This window comes from Protopterus annectens, chromosome 1.part2 (genome assembly GCF_019279795.1).
Source record: "Protopterus annectens isolate FY-2018-M chromosome 1.part2, PAN1.0, whole genome shotgun sequence".
Taxonomy (NCBI): domain Eukaryota; kingdom Metazoa; phylum Chordata; order Ceratodontiformes; family Protopteridae; genus Protopterus; species Protopterus annectens.
The window spans coordinates 529,040,881-529,055,709 of NC_056727.1; the positions used below are offsets into that span (position 1 = coordinate 529,040,881).

The 14,829-nt window shown below is 36.3% G+C and overlaps 1 protein-coding gene across 4 annotated transcripts in view; it reads left to right on the forward strand.

Annotated features, from left to right (window-relative positions):
- The window catches only part of DHX57 (DExH-box helicase 57), a 2,066,546-nt gene that overhangs the window by 1,079,691 nt on the left and 972,026 nt on the right, over positions 1 to 14,829 (forward strand). The gene's annotated exons all lie outside the window — the stretch shown is intronic.

Below are 14,829 nucleotides of genomic sequence, written 5' to 3' on the forward strand. Positions count from 1 at the left end.
ATAGAAAAAGGAAGCCGAGCTTGTAATTAGTGCTTTCGTTCTTTATTGTACAAGAAATTCCTCAGAAAATAAATGTGCCCAGCAAAAGGAAATATTTATGCTAAAATGTAATGCCATAAAAGCAAAGCAGTCAATAAAAGCAAACCAGCCAATAGGAGTCCTGTAGAGAAACAAAACATGTTGTGAGATGGAAACATTGTAAACCGTGTGAATTCCAAAGAGCTTAAAACAGGTTTAATAAGTGTGAGTGGGTTAAGCTGCCCAGCATAGTGCACAATTAATCCTGGGTGGGCTTCTGCATTCAGTAAGAGTTGCCACTTCAATTCCCTCAACTCTAACTGTCTCCCATAAAAAGATTGAGCTTCTCGAGAACCAGAAACTTAAAACTAATGAATCCTAAGCAAGAAATACTGTGTTTATCCAAGGCATTATAAACATATTTGTGTCTAATGGCACCTAAATGCTCCTTAACTCTCTCGTACAGTCTTTTGCACATTTTCCCAAAATAAAATGCTTCACAGATTTCATGTACCCCTGCATAAACTACATTACAGCTATAACAGCCAAAATTATATTTAAATGTATGTTTGTAACCACAATGTTTAAAAACAAAGGAAATGCCTGTAAAATAAATTTACATATAACACAAGATCTGCAGGAAAACATACCTGGAGTGTTTTCTCTGACAAGTAAAGGATCAGTAAGGAAGGGAGTGTCATCATTTTCAAACCTAAACTTCAAAGTCCTTGTCCTTTATAAGAGAAAGATGGTGTGTTGCCCAGTAGCTGTGCAATATCCTTGTTAGAAGTGACTGTGCCAGTTCTTGGAAATGATCTGTTTAATAGCATACATATCTCTAGATATTGGAACTGGCAAACTTAATGTTTTGTCATCTAGAGTGTTTTGTTTTTCTTTCGGTTGAAACCCAAACCGAATTATAGGTTGGAATATAAATATATAGATATATACACACATATGTGGGCATGTATATATCTATATATGTGTGTGTGTATATGTATATATATATATTTGTTTATATATATATATATATATATATATATATATATATATATATATATTTATGCAATATAAACACACACACACACAGACATATATATATATATATATATATATATATATATATATATATATATATATATATATTTTTTTTTTTTTTTTTTAATTAATTAACGTTTTGTGTTACTGGGAAAGTCCGACTGGGACAGAGCCCATTTTCAGCACAGGCCTGGGGAGAAATGCTCCAGGCGCATGTCTTTGAATTGTGGGAGGAAATCATAGCACTCAGACGAAACCCACACGAACGCAGAGAGGACATGCAGATTTCGCACTGAAGGCACCCCAGCTGAGAATCGAACCAGAAGACCTCTTGCTGTGAGGCAGCACTAACCACTGCACCATGCCGCCCTAACACACACACATGCACACAGATATATATATATATATATATATATATATATATATATATATATATATATATATACATACACACAGACACACACACACACACACACACACGTATGTATACTTTCATATATATATATATATATATATATATATATACATATATATATATATATATATATATATATATATATATATATATATACACATATGTGTGTATATGTGTATATTATACATGTATATGTATGTATATGTGTGTGTGTGTGTATATATATATATATATATATATATATATATATATATATATATATATATATATGGGTCTACTTCAGAAGACTGGCAAACCTAAAGATTAAATCCCAAAAAGCTGAAAATTCAAAATACTGAACATGTTTTTAATGCAGGGGGCAACCCCTCTGCACCCCTCATATGGGGGGGCTGTGCCCCCCACACTCCCTGATAACTATATATACCAACTCCAAGATCACACAACCGTGGAGATCAAACATTTCAATGTTATCATTGTCATTGAGGTTAAACTTAACTTTCTGCAAAACAATTTGAGGTCAAGAATCATCTTTGTGGGCTTGGCCCTATGGGCAGGAATAAAAAAAATAAGATATACACACACACACATACATATTATGTGTGTGTGTGTGTGTGTGTGTGTGTGTGTGTGTGTGTGTGTGTGTGCATAAAACTAAGGAACAAATCCAAAAAAAAAAAGAAACTCTAAATGCAATTAAAACTTCTTATAGTAGGCAAAATAAATAAATCAGAACGTGTTGAGTGCTTTCGTTCTTTATTTATACCAAGAACTTCTTCAGAAAAACTAATAATGAGAAAAACAACAGTGAAGCCTCAATTAAAAAAATTACAGTGGGTAGGTTCCTCTTTGAGCAGAGGAACCAGGCAGGGGTGTCCTCTCTTTCCCATTTGTTGTTTGTATTATATTTAGAACCAATGCCAAAGAAAATAAGGGACTCAGAAATTCAAGGATATAATTAGTATGGTAATCAAGAAAAGCTGGCTTTATTTGCAGATGATATTATTTTATACCTGATAAAAAACTAAAAGACATTTCAGTGTTGCAGAACATTTTGAGAGAGTTTCAAGTCTTTCTGGGATTCAAAATTAATGAAGATAAAACAAAGACAATAGCTGTAAACTATGTAACCACACAAAAATTGGTTTAGCAATACCCATATATATGGGGACATGATAAAATTAAGTACTTAGGAATATAGGTTAAAAATTATTATTTTATGGCACCTCAGGATATGTGGGATGAGACTAAACAAAAGATAATTGAGAAATTGGAAGATCTCTTTTATGGACATGGATAGCAAAATACAAGCAGTCAATGTGTTTTTAGTCCCTTTAGCTTTATACACAGGTCAGACATATTTTTATCACCCAGAACAGAAGTTGTGGATAGAAATTAATAAACATTTGAATGCTTTTAAAAATCGAAAAAAAGTAGCCATGCACACTTACAAAACCAATAAACACCAAAATAGTATGCAAGGACAGGCCAAGGAAATGGGAACTCCATTAAAATACTTAAGATCCATATTGGATGCTCAAACTTTCAAAAGTTGGAGTGTCATATGGTCGACACCATATGATTGAACTTTGGAAAGGTCACAAATTTTAATGGAGATCTCCATACAGTGCGGAATGGGAAGATTTCCCTTTTCTGCACTGTAGTGCGATCTCACAGTTGGTATATTTAAAGAGCAGGGGTGTGGAGGGTGCAGGGGGGCTTGCCCCCCTGCTTAAATCATTCAGGTAGGTTATTTATGTAGTTTATTTTTTTTGGATGTTTGAAATTTTAAAAGTTCTATCATATGGTGTTGACCATATGACACTCGTACTTTTAAAAGTTCAATAATCCAATATGGACCCAATACTTTAATGAAATCCATAAACCACAAATAAGCGAGTTGAATGCCTCACATACAGAATACAGCATTTTCATCTTCCTATAAAGACTTCACCAGAATAGTAATCCACTAATTTGTGATGATACTTATGGAACAATCCTAATTGACATATGTTAATTGTTTAATTAGTACAATAAACTATCATTCTAAAAGCGTAATCATAGGTTTAAAACCAAAGTAGTTGTGCAAACACTGCAGGAAAGTTAATCCCTCATATATCCTCCTAATTCAGTTTATAACTTTATCAGGAAATGCAAATGCAAATGCTTCCATTGACTTACTCATAAAATCCCAGCTTACTCTTTTGAATGCTTTCTCTGTATCAAGACCCAACAACAGTGATATTTTCTTACATTCCAGATCATCATCATTCTGTTAATGTTGTCAAATGTTTTCTCCCCTCCACAAAACCACATTGAGCTATATCTATCAATTTTGCCATTCTTTTAGCCCTTGTAGATGTAAACCCTTTATAATCATGGTTTATAATTGAAATGGGCTATATGAAGCTGGATCTGACTGGTCTTTACCATCTTTAGGTATTATAGCCACCACTTCTTTCTTTCAGAATGTTAGTGCTTCTTCTCCTTTTAAAATACTGTTAAAGAAAACCTTCTAGATCTTTATCAGTTTATTCCCTCCTAGTTTCCAAACTTCCACAGGAATACCATCTATTCATGGAGATTTTCCATTAGCTTGGTTATACATCACCATTGTTATCTCGTCTCCTCCTATACTTGTTAGTAATTGAGCTTCATCTATCTCTAACTGAGGCATATTTAACTCTTCCACAAACATTTCCATTTGTACCTTTTCTAGATTTCCATATTTCTCTGCTTTGTACAAAATTTCATAACATTTCCAAAATATTTCTAGCACCTGTACTGGATCTCTGGTTATTTTCCTTGTTATAGGTTCCTTAAGCTTTGCAACAACCCTTTCTGCCTTTTGTTGCCTGAGTCGTTGAGCTCTGCTAAAAGTTTTTGAGCTCTGGAGTTAATTATCAAAAAACAGTTGCTTAACAGCAATCTTCTTTCTAAACTCTTGCATATTATTGAGGTAATCCCTTTTTTCGGTTTAGCATTCTGCAGTTACTCCTGTTTTTGTTCTGTGAGATTCACTGTATTCTGCAGTTCTTTAACCTTTATCAGTCCCTCTAAATAATTCTTGTTACTTCTTAACCATATATTTCTCTCTTATTTCCACCCTATTTTTAAATGTATCTGTAATTTTATCCCACTCCCTAGCTATAGTTTCAAAAGAAATTTCTGTCTTCCTAATAACTCCCAAATAAGTTCCACTACCCATTCCTTAAATTCCTCTATTTTTAACAGATAGGTGGGTTTTATTACCCTGCAGTTTTATTTTAGTTGTTATTATTAGTGTGTGAGCTGAAATAGCTGTTGGATGCATATCAAAACTTTCAATTAAATGCACATGTTCCTGTGAAGTATAATTTTTGTTTAGCCTAGTCTAGTTTTTGTACCTCGGGGAATAATATGTTAATTCACTCTAAACTCCTACTACTGAATTCACATCTTACATGACAAATATTTTCTTTGTTTTTTCAAAAGTCTACCTTGCTTTGTTATTTTCCCCTCTGGGCCCCCTCAGATACATCCTCACTTCTGCAAATTAAAGTTCAGTCCTCACTTATAAGTAATATTCCCTTTTGAAAGCTGATTATTTCTCCTAGAAGTTTCTTAAGCTCCAGTGTAGCAGTTTAGGTGGAATATAAATACATGCCAATATAATTCTCCTCCTCCTTTGCTATTAGCCCCTTAGTACTACAAATCTACCCCTATTGTCTTTTTTCTGTTTTGTCACTGTTGGAACACCTCTTGCAGTTACTATAAGTACTCCCCCTTTCCTTTGTCCAAGATATTCTGTTGAATAACTATCCTGAAATCCTTTCTTTATCAAATTCACATGCTCATTTATCTCCAAATGTGTCTCCTATAGCATAGCTATTTGCACTGTACATTTTCATAAAGTTCCTTGCTCTTTCTTTTTTGTGTAGCTGTGTGACCATTCACATTTAAAGATAATATAGAAAGTTTTGTGATTATGTTTAGAATTTATTCCCACCTGTTACGTTTAACAGCTTTTTTTTTTTTAATAACAAGTTTCATCTTTTTTGGTACATGCATACACTAATGTTTGGCAGGTTGATCTTTTATACAGATGTTTCTTGTCCTATCCATTTGAGTGTACGTCATATCTTACAAAACTTTTTGTTTTAGTGAAAACCCTCAAACAAAACAAAATCTCCCAGAATACTCCTAAAACCTATTAGCTTAGTACTAACCCACAAAATTATGTACATCTTTGAATACTGAAGTTTAACCCTCCTAATAGGAACATTTGTCCCAGACTGACTGCCACACTTAGGTTAACCTTTGAGGAAAGTTATCCATGCTAAGGTGCATGGTACATCCTGTGTTTCTACTCCCACTAGATGCTGCCTGTTTTTGTCTGATCTTTATTCATCTCCCAGATTACAAAAACAGTTGAATGCTTTCAAAAAAGTATGTCCTAGCCACTGAAAGAAAGAACTATTCTGTTTTTATTGCCCCTTATCAGATTGCCTTCATAGAGACATGAGAACCACATACACAGTTGCCTCTACTTTACTCATCTTCTATCTGGTGTACAGTGAGTAATCAGTTTCCACAAACACACTGCTGTCTTCCACTTTTAGTACTTTGTCCTTTTGATACAGTTTTGTCTCATTTATTTGCTAGAGGAAAACGTTTTATTATATTCAGTGTTCTTTGTTATTTTTCTGCTTCCCCTCAAAACTTGCTACGAGATAAAGCCAAGGACCTTAATCCAGTCATTCCCCTATGCAAGTGTAAGAAAAAAGCATATGAATTTTTCTTGTATTGTACTCTTTTGCCCTGACCTTTCTTCTTTTTTTACATTGCAGTGCCTACATTTCTTAAAACAGAACAAGGAGAAATAAAGAAGCCAAAAAGTAGGACAGCTTTTTACTTAAGTATCCCTATTACACTCGGAAATAAATGAGAAAACTTAACTTTTAAAGCATGCAGGTTATGTCATGCATTGTCAAAATATTAATGTTAAGAACAAAATGTTGTTTTACTTGCAGTCAACTCTCTTTCTTTCCTCTTCCCCTGTCCTAAATGTTCTTACAACATCAATGACATGAAGTATGGCATATGCTTTGTTGTTCCCTACAAGTTTAGCAAAATCAAAAGTCCAATATTTCCAGGTTTTTCTGTGCTGTCGTGTTTCGCCAAAATAATTAGTGCTTTGTAATCCCAGATTTATTTGTAAAGTTCTGAGTTGCTGGTTTTCTTCTGATTACTCTCCATCTCCCAAATTCAGTCTCTGCTTCATTTCCAATGTGTACTCCTGGTTCTTCTAGTCAATTGCTGTGATTTTTTTCTGTCTCTCAAGCATTTTCTTTTGAAACTTTGGAAAAGGTTCCAATGGCACAGTCTCTCTATGGGCTTTATTACCAGAATAATAAGAAGCAGAATGTCCTTCCATTTGACAGCTCACTTTTTGTTGTACAAACTTTTGTATTTCCTCTTTACCATGTTTTGCATCAAAAATAATTTTGATTCTCCCGGAAAGACTATTCAGAAAATAGCTGGATACAGTATCTTAAATCCTCATGCCTGCTTTTCGACATTCCCTCTTTACTGGAATAAATGTACTCCTTTTCTGCTTGGTGTGTACAGTGAGTAATCATTTTTCACAAACCCTCGACTGTCTCCCATTTTTAGTAGTTTGTCCTCATGCCACAGCTTTGTCAGAATCAACTCTTTTGGTTGGTGAGATTGCATCTTTACTATTAAACGTCTGGACTGCTTTCTCATGTCCATTTTTGGAGCATATACATGATGTACCTTTTCAGTTAACAATTCCTGCTGTGGAATACCAGTCCAGTTGCTTATTTGTGCTTTCTTAAAATGAATACATTCTGTTCCTTTCAGCTTCTCTGGTACAGCAGAAAATCTCAGGTTTTCTCTATATGCTGTGTCTTCTAATTCTTTTATATTTTGAAACATCTCTTCTTAAGCAGTCTCATACTCAGACAGCCTTTTCTTCATTTCATCCTCTGATTTTTGCAGTTGTATCACCTTATCTGAATATCTTTTTAAAGCTTCTTCCATTTTTCCAGTCTTTTGTTATTTGAGTTGATATGCTCCTCCAATGTTTCATTTATTTTAATCAACTCTGAGTACATTGGATTTATTTTTCCTCTAGATTACTAGAAATCATGTCTTACACCAAAGCTGGAGCTTGCACTGCTTTTTGCTGAGCAGCTGCAGAATGCTTCCCAGTCAATGTTTTCTCCTCACCTTTAGTGATTGATTTTCTTTTAGGTTCTCTGAATTTCTTTTTAGCTGGCATCCACACATTACCCTTACTAGCTAGTTGCTGAAATTGTACCCCCCCCCCAAAAAAAAAAGAGACAAGCTCACTGGCTCTGTTTTCTGAGTTTCTGTTTTTCACACTGGGAGAGCTGAAATAAAGCTATTATTCAGCGTGCAGCCATCTTGGAAGTGAGAACATGGTTATTTCTGATCCCAGGCACCGTAAGGGTTTTAATAGACAACACTGTTGTGATGTGTTACGTAAACATGCAAAGGGGCACTCATTCTTACCAGCTGTGCAGACTGGCATTGATAGCACAGATGCTGAGTTTCCAACTGGGACTGCATCGTTAGTCTTGTTACATCCCCTCATCTGTGGACATGGTAGTTGAACAGTTGAAATGGACTGCATGCAACAATTACAAATGGAAGTTGCATCTATAAACTTTCTTTTCACTCATGTAGAAATAGGGCCTCCCATGGTGGGATGTCATGGCACCAGAAAAAAAATGGCAGCTGGAGAAGTTCTGTTCCAGGTTCTCATTCCAAAAGCCATGGGATAAATTCCTTTGAGATTACATGTGTCTTTATGCCTCATGCCCAGTGTGTTGAAGATCAAAATGGACAGTGCCAGCATCCTTATAGTAGCCTCTCCTGTGGTGAAAGCAGCTGTGGTGTTCCAAACTCATGCAGATGGCAAGAGAGGACTGTCTTTTGTTCCCACAACAATGTACACTCCTAACACAGGGTGGAGGAACTCTTCTGCAACCCTGCCTAAAGAGGCTAAGACTGGTGGTTTGACTCTTCTCAGCCTGATGACTTCCAAGTATTGTTGTACAAAGGAAGTGATAGTCATTCTTCAAGAGATCAAACCATAACACAATGGTGTCTTACTTGTGTAAATGTTGCAGGTTTTCTCTCTGGTGCTGTTTGTTAAAGATAACCCTTGCAGTGACTAAGGAGCTAGATTTGTCAGAGCTGATCTAGGTTTGCTTTTCATATGCCTCCATTAAGGTACATCTTTTAGCCACAACTGTTTACCTTCCTTTGGATCCACTCTTGTTCTTCCACTCTTTGCTTCAGCTACTCCTCAAATTGTAGGAAAATAGTACCTTCTCCAGAGGACCTTAACTTTGTGATAGAAGTGCTAACCATAACCCCCTTCGAACCTATCTTGTCAGAACCATAACTCCCTTTGAGCCTAGTTTCTCAGTGGCTATTAAATATTTATCCTGGAAAGCCTTACTTTAATGGCTGCTGCATCATTTAGAAGAATGTTCAACTTACAGACAGTCATGTATAAAGTGCGTAACAGTTTCCTAAAAGGTCAGGATGAGTCTAAGAACAGTTGTTTCTTTTATGCCAGAATTGGTCTATGAGCATTCAGCCAGTCTGTGGAGGTGCTGGTTTTCTAGCATAATCTCCAAGATTTATTTATTTTATTTATTTATTATATTTGTTTACCAGGAAAGTCGACTGGGCCTAAAAGAGCCCATTTTCGGTGGAGGCCCGAGGAGAAAAGCTACGACAAGAACATAGATGCAGAAAAAAATTAAACATTAATTGGTACAGATGTAAAAACAGTATTACACATAGTGGTTACTGTAATGTATACAGAATATATACATAAGTCAGGAATTTAGCTGGTTTGATTACAGTAACATATACAGAATATATACATAAAATCAGGAATTTAGTTGGTTACCAGATGAATTCAAAGTGGTAAAAACGGAGATAAATTAATCTGCATTATTGTGCCAGTATCAAGTGATGAAAGAAAAAAAAATAATAAACATGGGGAAAGTATCATCAGTCAATAGTGGTAAAAAGCATAGTAATTTAGTTATAATATAAGGAGAAGGAAGAGGTTAGGTTATAGAGCAGATACATAGCCAGGAATAGTTGAGATGATTTTTCAGTGTTTGTTTGAAGGTGGTGGTGCTGCCCATGTTTCTTATAGAAGGAGGAAGTAAGTTCTGTAGTTTGGAGACGGTGAAGGAGTAGAGCAGCTGACCAGCTGGTAAGGTGGGCTTTTCTACTTTTAGAAGTAGATGATTTTCAGATCTTAGTTGCCTGCTGGGTTGGTATTTGGCAAGTAGAGTTGAGAGAGCAGGACAGTCTGTGGGTCTGTAGATTATTTTGTGTGCTGTAGTTAGCTGTGCGAATAAGAGATGGTGGGGGAGTTCCAACCAACCTAATTGTTTCAGTGAGTTACAGTGGTGGGATGAGAATTTGGCCTTGGTGGTAAATTTGGCTATTCCGTTGTAACACATATCAAGTTTGGATGTTGTAGAATTTTGGATAATAGTGAGGAGAGGGGCACCATAAAGGAGAGCGGGTAATAAAAATGTAGTTGCAAGGGTTTGTCTATTAGAGAGGCTAAGAAAGTGTTGGTGCCTATACAGCATACTGAGCTTTTGGTGTGTTTTTTTATGCTCCTGTTTGTGTAGGTCAAAGTTTAGGTCTTCATCTGTAATAATGCCTAGTAATTTAGTGTGGGGGGCAACTTCTATAGTGGTATTGTTTTGGGCTTGTATACTGAAGATTTTTTTTTTTTATCTAGGGGAGTGGTTTTCTTAGGGGTAAAAATTAGTAGTTTAGTTTTTTTTTGGATTTAGGGCAAGATGATTGTTAAGCATCCAAGATTCAGTAGAGGTGAAGGGCATTCTGGGTGATCTGCTGGAGTTCAGAGCTGGAATTTGCAGTGCGTATTATTGTAGTGTCATCAGCATACTGGATTACTGAGCATTGTGGGAGAGTGGTGTGAAAGTTGTTAGCTAAGATGCTAAATAAGACAAGACAAATAAGATAAAATGGAGAGGGATTATTCAGTTACCAGATTTGTACAGGCAATTCATGTATTACACTGACAGAACCAAGGGGATGAAGCAGTTAGGATAACTGTTTGTTTCATTCCTGGAAAACTAGACTAGTTTCCAAACAAAACATGTTTAAACAGTTACTCAGTTGTCTTTTCTCTGCTGTGATAATAGTGGATTGTCCCTGGGATCTCCAGTAAGGGCAGATTTCACCAAGGGGGCAGCTACTACAATGCTTTAGCCTAAGACGCATGTAAGGCTGCCAATCTGACTTCTGTTAACACTTTTCCAAGTACTATGAGCTAAATATTCAGTGTAATAGAAGGGTGGGTTTTATTCATGCAGCCTTGTAGACTAGGAGCCTTCCTTACTGCTTTAGTACCCTTCCCATGGGTGAGGATTCAAATTGAAGCAGTGATTCCTATGATGAACACATTACAGTTGTGTAAGAAACTCACTATAACAATAGATGTTTGAGTATGGGAATCACTGCTGCAGTATGTGCTGTCTCTGTCCAGTCACATCTGATTCTGTAACTTTTTTGTGTTTCTCTTTAGGTAAATGTATGCATGCGGGTATCTAATGTAATTACACACACACACACACACACACACACACACACACACATATAGTAATGCAGTCCATTGTCTGACTATAAATGTAGTATATTTCAGTAAGTCATGGCTTGATTTGGTGTGGTCAGAGATCCCAGTGTATGTGATGGAACAGAAAGTTTAACCCTCCCACGGAAGCTAAGGAAGGGTTGAGCTATATAAGCAGAGGAAGCTAGTGTATCGTGGAGCTCTAGTAATAGGGATCCTTAAAAATCCTCCACTTTCGAAGAATAGGTGGTGCCTCTGGGTAAGCAGTCATTTCTTTCTGTGAGAAAAAAAAAGTATGTTGCCTAATGGATTTTACTTAAATTAAGAAGTGTTAGATTCTGCCATAAACTGTGGAGTGCTTGTTTCTGGGGAAATTTATGAATGTAAGAATAGCTGGAGTATGACTCTTGAAACAGTTGTGATTCTGCTGTATTTGGCCACTTTGGGGCCTAATAAGAAAATGACATCTGCTTGTTAGAGAGTTGGAAACATGACTATTATTTCCACAGTTCATGCTTAAACCTGTTGTGTTCTAGGGAAAGTTCATTCCCTTTTGCCTTTTGAAAAAACACCTGATCTGTTAAGGGCTATGCTTCTTACTGAGCTTTGCTATGTGAACTATATTCTTGTCTGTTATGAATAAACCATGTATGAGCAACTGAGGTTAGGCTATAGTATGTATAGGAATTAAAGGGACATTAAAGCAAACTGCATTCTGGCAGTTGTTTACTTTAGATAACACATTATTCTTATACTTGTTTGCATTTGAAGTGTATAAACTTTGCTGTGGTTGCTTTCCCTTCGGTAAATGTTAATACTGTGACATCCACACTCTGGGCCAGTAATCAAGGAGCCTCAATCCTCATCACTAACACTGGAGAGAGACATTCCCTTGGAACACAAATGGATAACCCACTATTTCCAGATGCAGTTCTCTGCATCCAGTACAATTTCCCTTAAGAGCTCACAGGGAACACAGCATAGTCTGGATTTTCTTTATATCTGTCTTTCTCCAGGGCTCCAGTAAGGCTCCCCACTACCACAGTAGGGTTAAGTCCTCAGCTGAGTGTCCAAGCCAAGTCCTCCAGCATTCCCCCTATGAAACCAGTGCTTTGTGTCCCGGCTCCAAGTAGCTCATACACACACTCACACGCACACACACACACACACACACACCTGGGAAATGCTGTGCCCCCTTCTGGCCAGACTATAAGGTGGTTATCACTGCCACCAGACACTACAAAGCCAGCTACCCAAGGCTGTCTTGCAAGAGTACCCAATTATACTGAGTGGAATTGATATTAATACAAATGGTTATGTTGACCAAATAGCCAGGCTTCAGGAGTGGCCACAGTGTCTCCAGTAGATATAAATACTCTAAAATGTTAAAATATTCTCTAAAGGACCAGTCAGAATGAAAAGTTTAATTATATTTAATAATAAATAATAAAAGAACAAGAAAATATGAAATACCTATTTACAGTTAACACCAGAGTTTCGATCACAGGAAATATTTAAAAAAAACACAGCTAGAAAGATTGACACAGTTACAGAAAACAATACTTAACTTTTCTCACTATATTTTCCTAACTGATCTAGAGAAGTTCTGCTCCTAGTTAATAGAGCAAGATGAAGTAGAGGAGATATCCTTATATATCAGGTTCCAAGAAACAGCCTGCCCTGAGACCTCTGTCTCACCCAATATTAAAACATTATTTCTGCACAGAATGACATCACATACATCTGGTCATCTGACTTTGGGTTCCCATGCAACCCCTGTTGTTAGAAAGTGCCAGGATGTAGCACCTGCATGTCAGTAATACATACACAAGAGCATTGCTCAGATCTGGTGTAACTTCTAGAAGTCATAAAACAATTACAAACGTCTACTCCTCTTGCAGAGACTAACAAACCATGCTTCCTGCAGACATTGCGTCTCTGGCTTCATTCAAAACTGTGAGACAACATCTTTATGGCCTAGACCCAGTAATTTAATTTCATACTCTTTTCCAAAGTTAGATGGAGCTGAGCTTAACCTCTTCTCTTCCAGTATCCTCTGTTAACTCATACACACACACACACACACACATATATATATATATATATATATATATATATATATATATATATATATATATATATATATATTTTTTTTTTTCAAATTCTGTTACAATACTGCCATGGCACACTGTTGGTACATTGTTTAACACAAGCAACTTTACAAATTCATTCTCAGCACAAGCATTTGTACAAATCAGTTTGATATTCAACTATTCAAATAACATATAATTCTTTACTAAATTCCAGCTAGCTGTATTGAAAGTCTTGACTTGTTTTGTTCCCCAGTCCTGAGCTAGTAAGCTTCAAGATGTCATAGCAGATGTATATGCATACATACTTACATTTACGTATGTACAGTTAGAATGAAAGTAAAAAAAAAGGAATCTACTGGTGGCTTGAGAGAAGTAAAACTTTGCTAGCAAAATAAAATGAAATGTGTTTGGTTGCAAATGTGTGCATGCACATACATGCATGCATACTATGGTTATAGAAAGGAGTTAAAATCAGTACTGAATGCACACATTTATATATGTGAATAGATATGTGTGTTTATATGTATAGATTGTGGCATAATAATAGCTGCTGGGCATTGCCCCTTTAAGGGGTTTAACTCAGAAATAGGCAGGCATGTTAAAATTGTACAAGAACTTGATAGGCAGCTACAAATAAGTTTTTTAAAGCTTGGTACTGTGTTACTCCGCATATTCTTGACCTTAGGGTATGAAGACTGTCCAGGGAGAACTCTAGAAGGAACTACCATACAAGAAGGAAGGTTATCCCAGATAGTGTTGTAGTGAGGGAGAGGAGTAGTTACCCTACAGAGGGGGCATCATTTAGAGTGATCCATGCTTGTGGGAAGGTGTAAAAAATAGATGCTTCATTTTATCCCTGCCTGTATGGAATTGCAAAGAGAAACTACTTAGACTTTGCTCTGCCTTTACTGTTTCTGTAAGTGATGTTCATTTATTAATAGAAAGCTATTTTATTAAACCCTCTGTATAAGGAAACATTGCATGTGAACTCAACTTGCAAAATCCTGAACATGAAGGAGAAATTCCATCTAAAATCAAACTGACATGACGAGAACCCTATGTGTAAGGAAACAGTACATCACACTATAAAGAAACACTGCATTTTGGGATTAACTGTGGTTGCAAAAAGAAAAGTAGCTGCTTTACTTTTCCCACATGTATTTCTTTTATTATACTTGCATTAATATGACAACAGTTGCCTTCAGCGTTTATTATTTGCTTTTTCAGTGGGTAGAAATTGTAATCTTTCCTATATATTGTGGCTGTCCCAAACTGCTCGCTTACTTAAGTGATGGTCCTCATCAGAATTATACTGTAAAGAGCATCAAATTTGTAACTGCTTACAGAAGAATTGTTGCACTGTTGAGCATCTTGTTAATTGCAGCAGGTGTGGCTGACCTTGTCTTGAGATCAATAATTGTATATCAATTGTGGATGCTGAGCTTGGAGTGGACATAGAGGCACTGACTGAGGGTTTGGTAAACTCTGGTAGGACTTTACTGACTTCCATTTCAGCAGTTCAGGACAGAAGTATAGCCTGTGAGAAATTGAACTGTCTAACACTGTTGTCAGTCTTCAGGAAATACTTGCAACCCTTC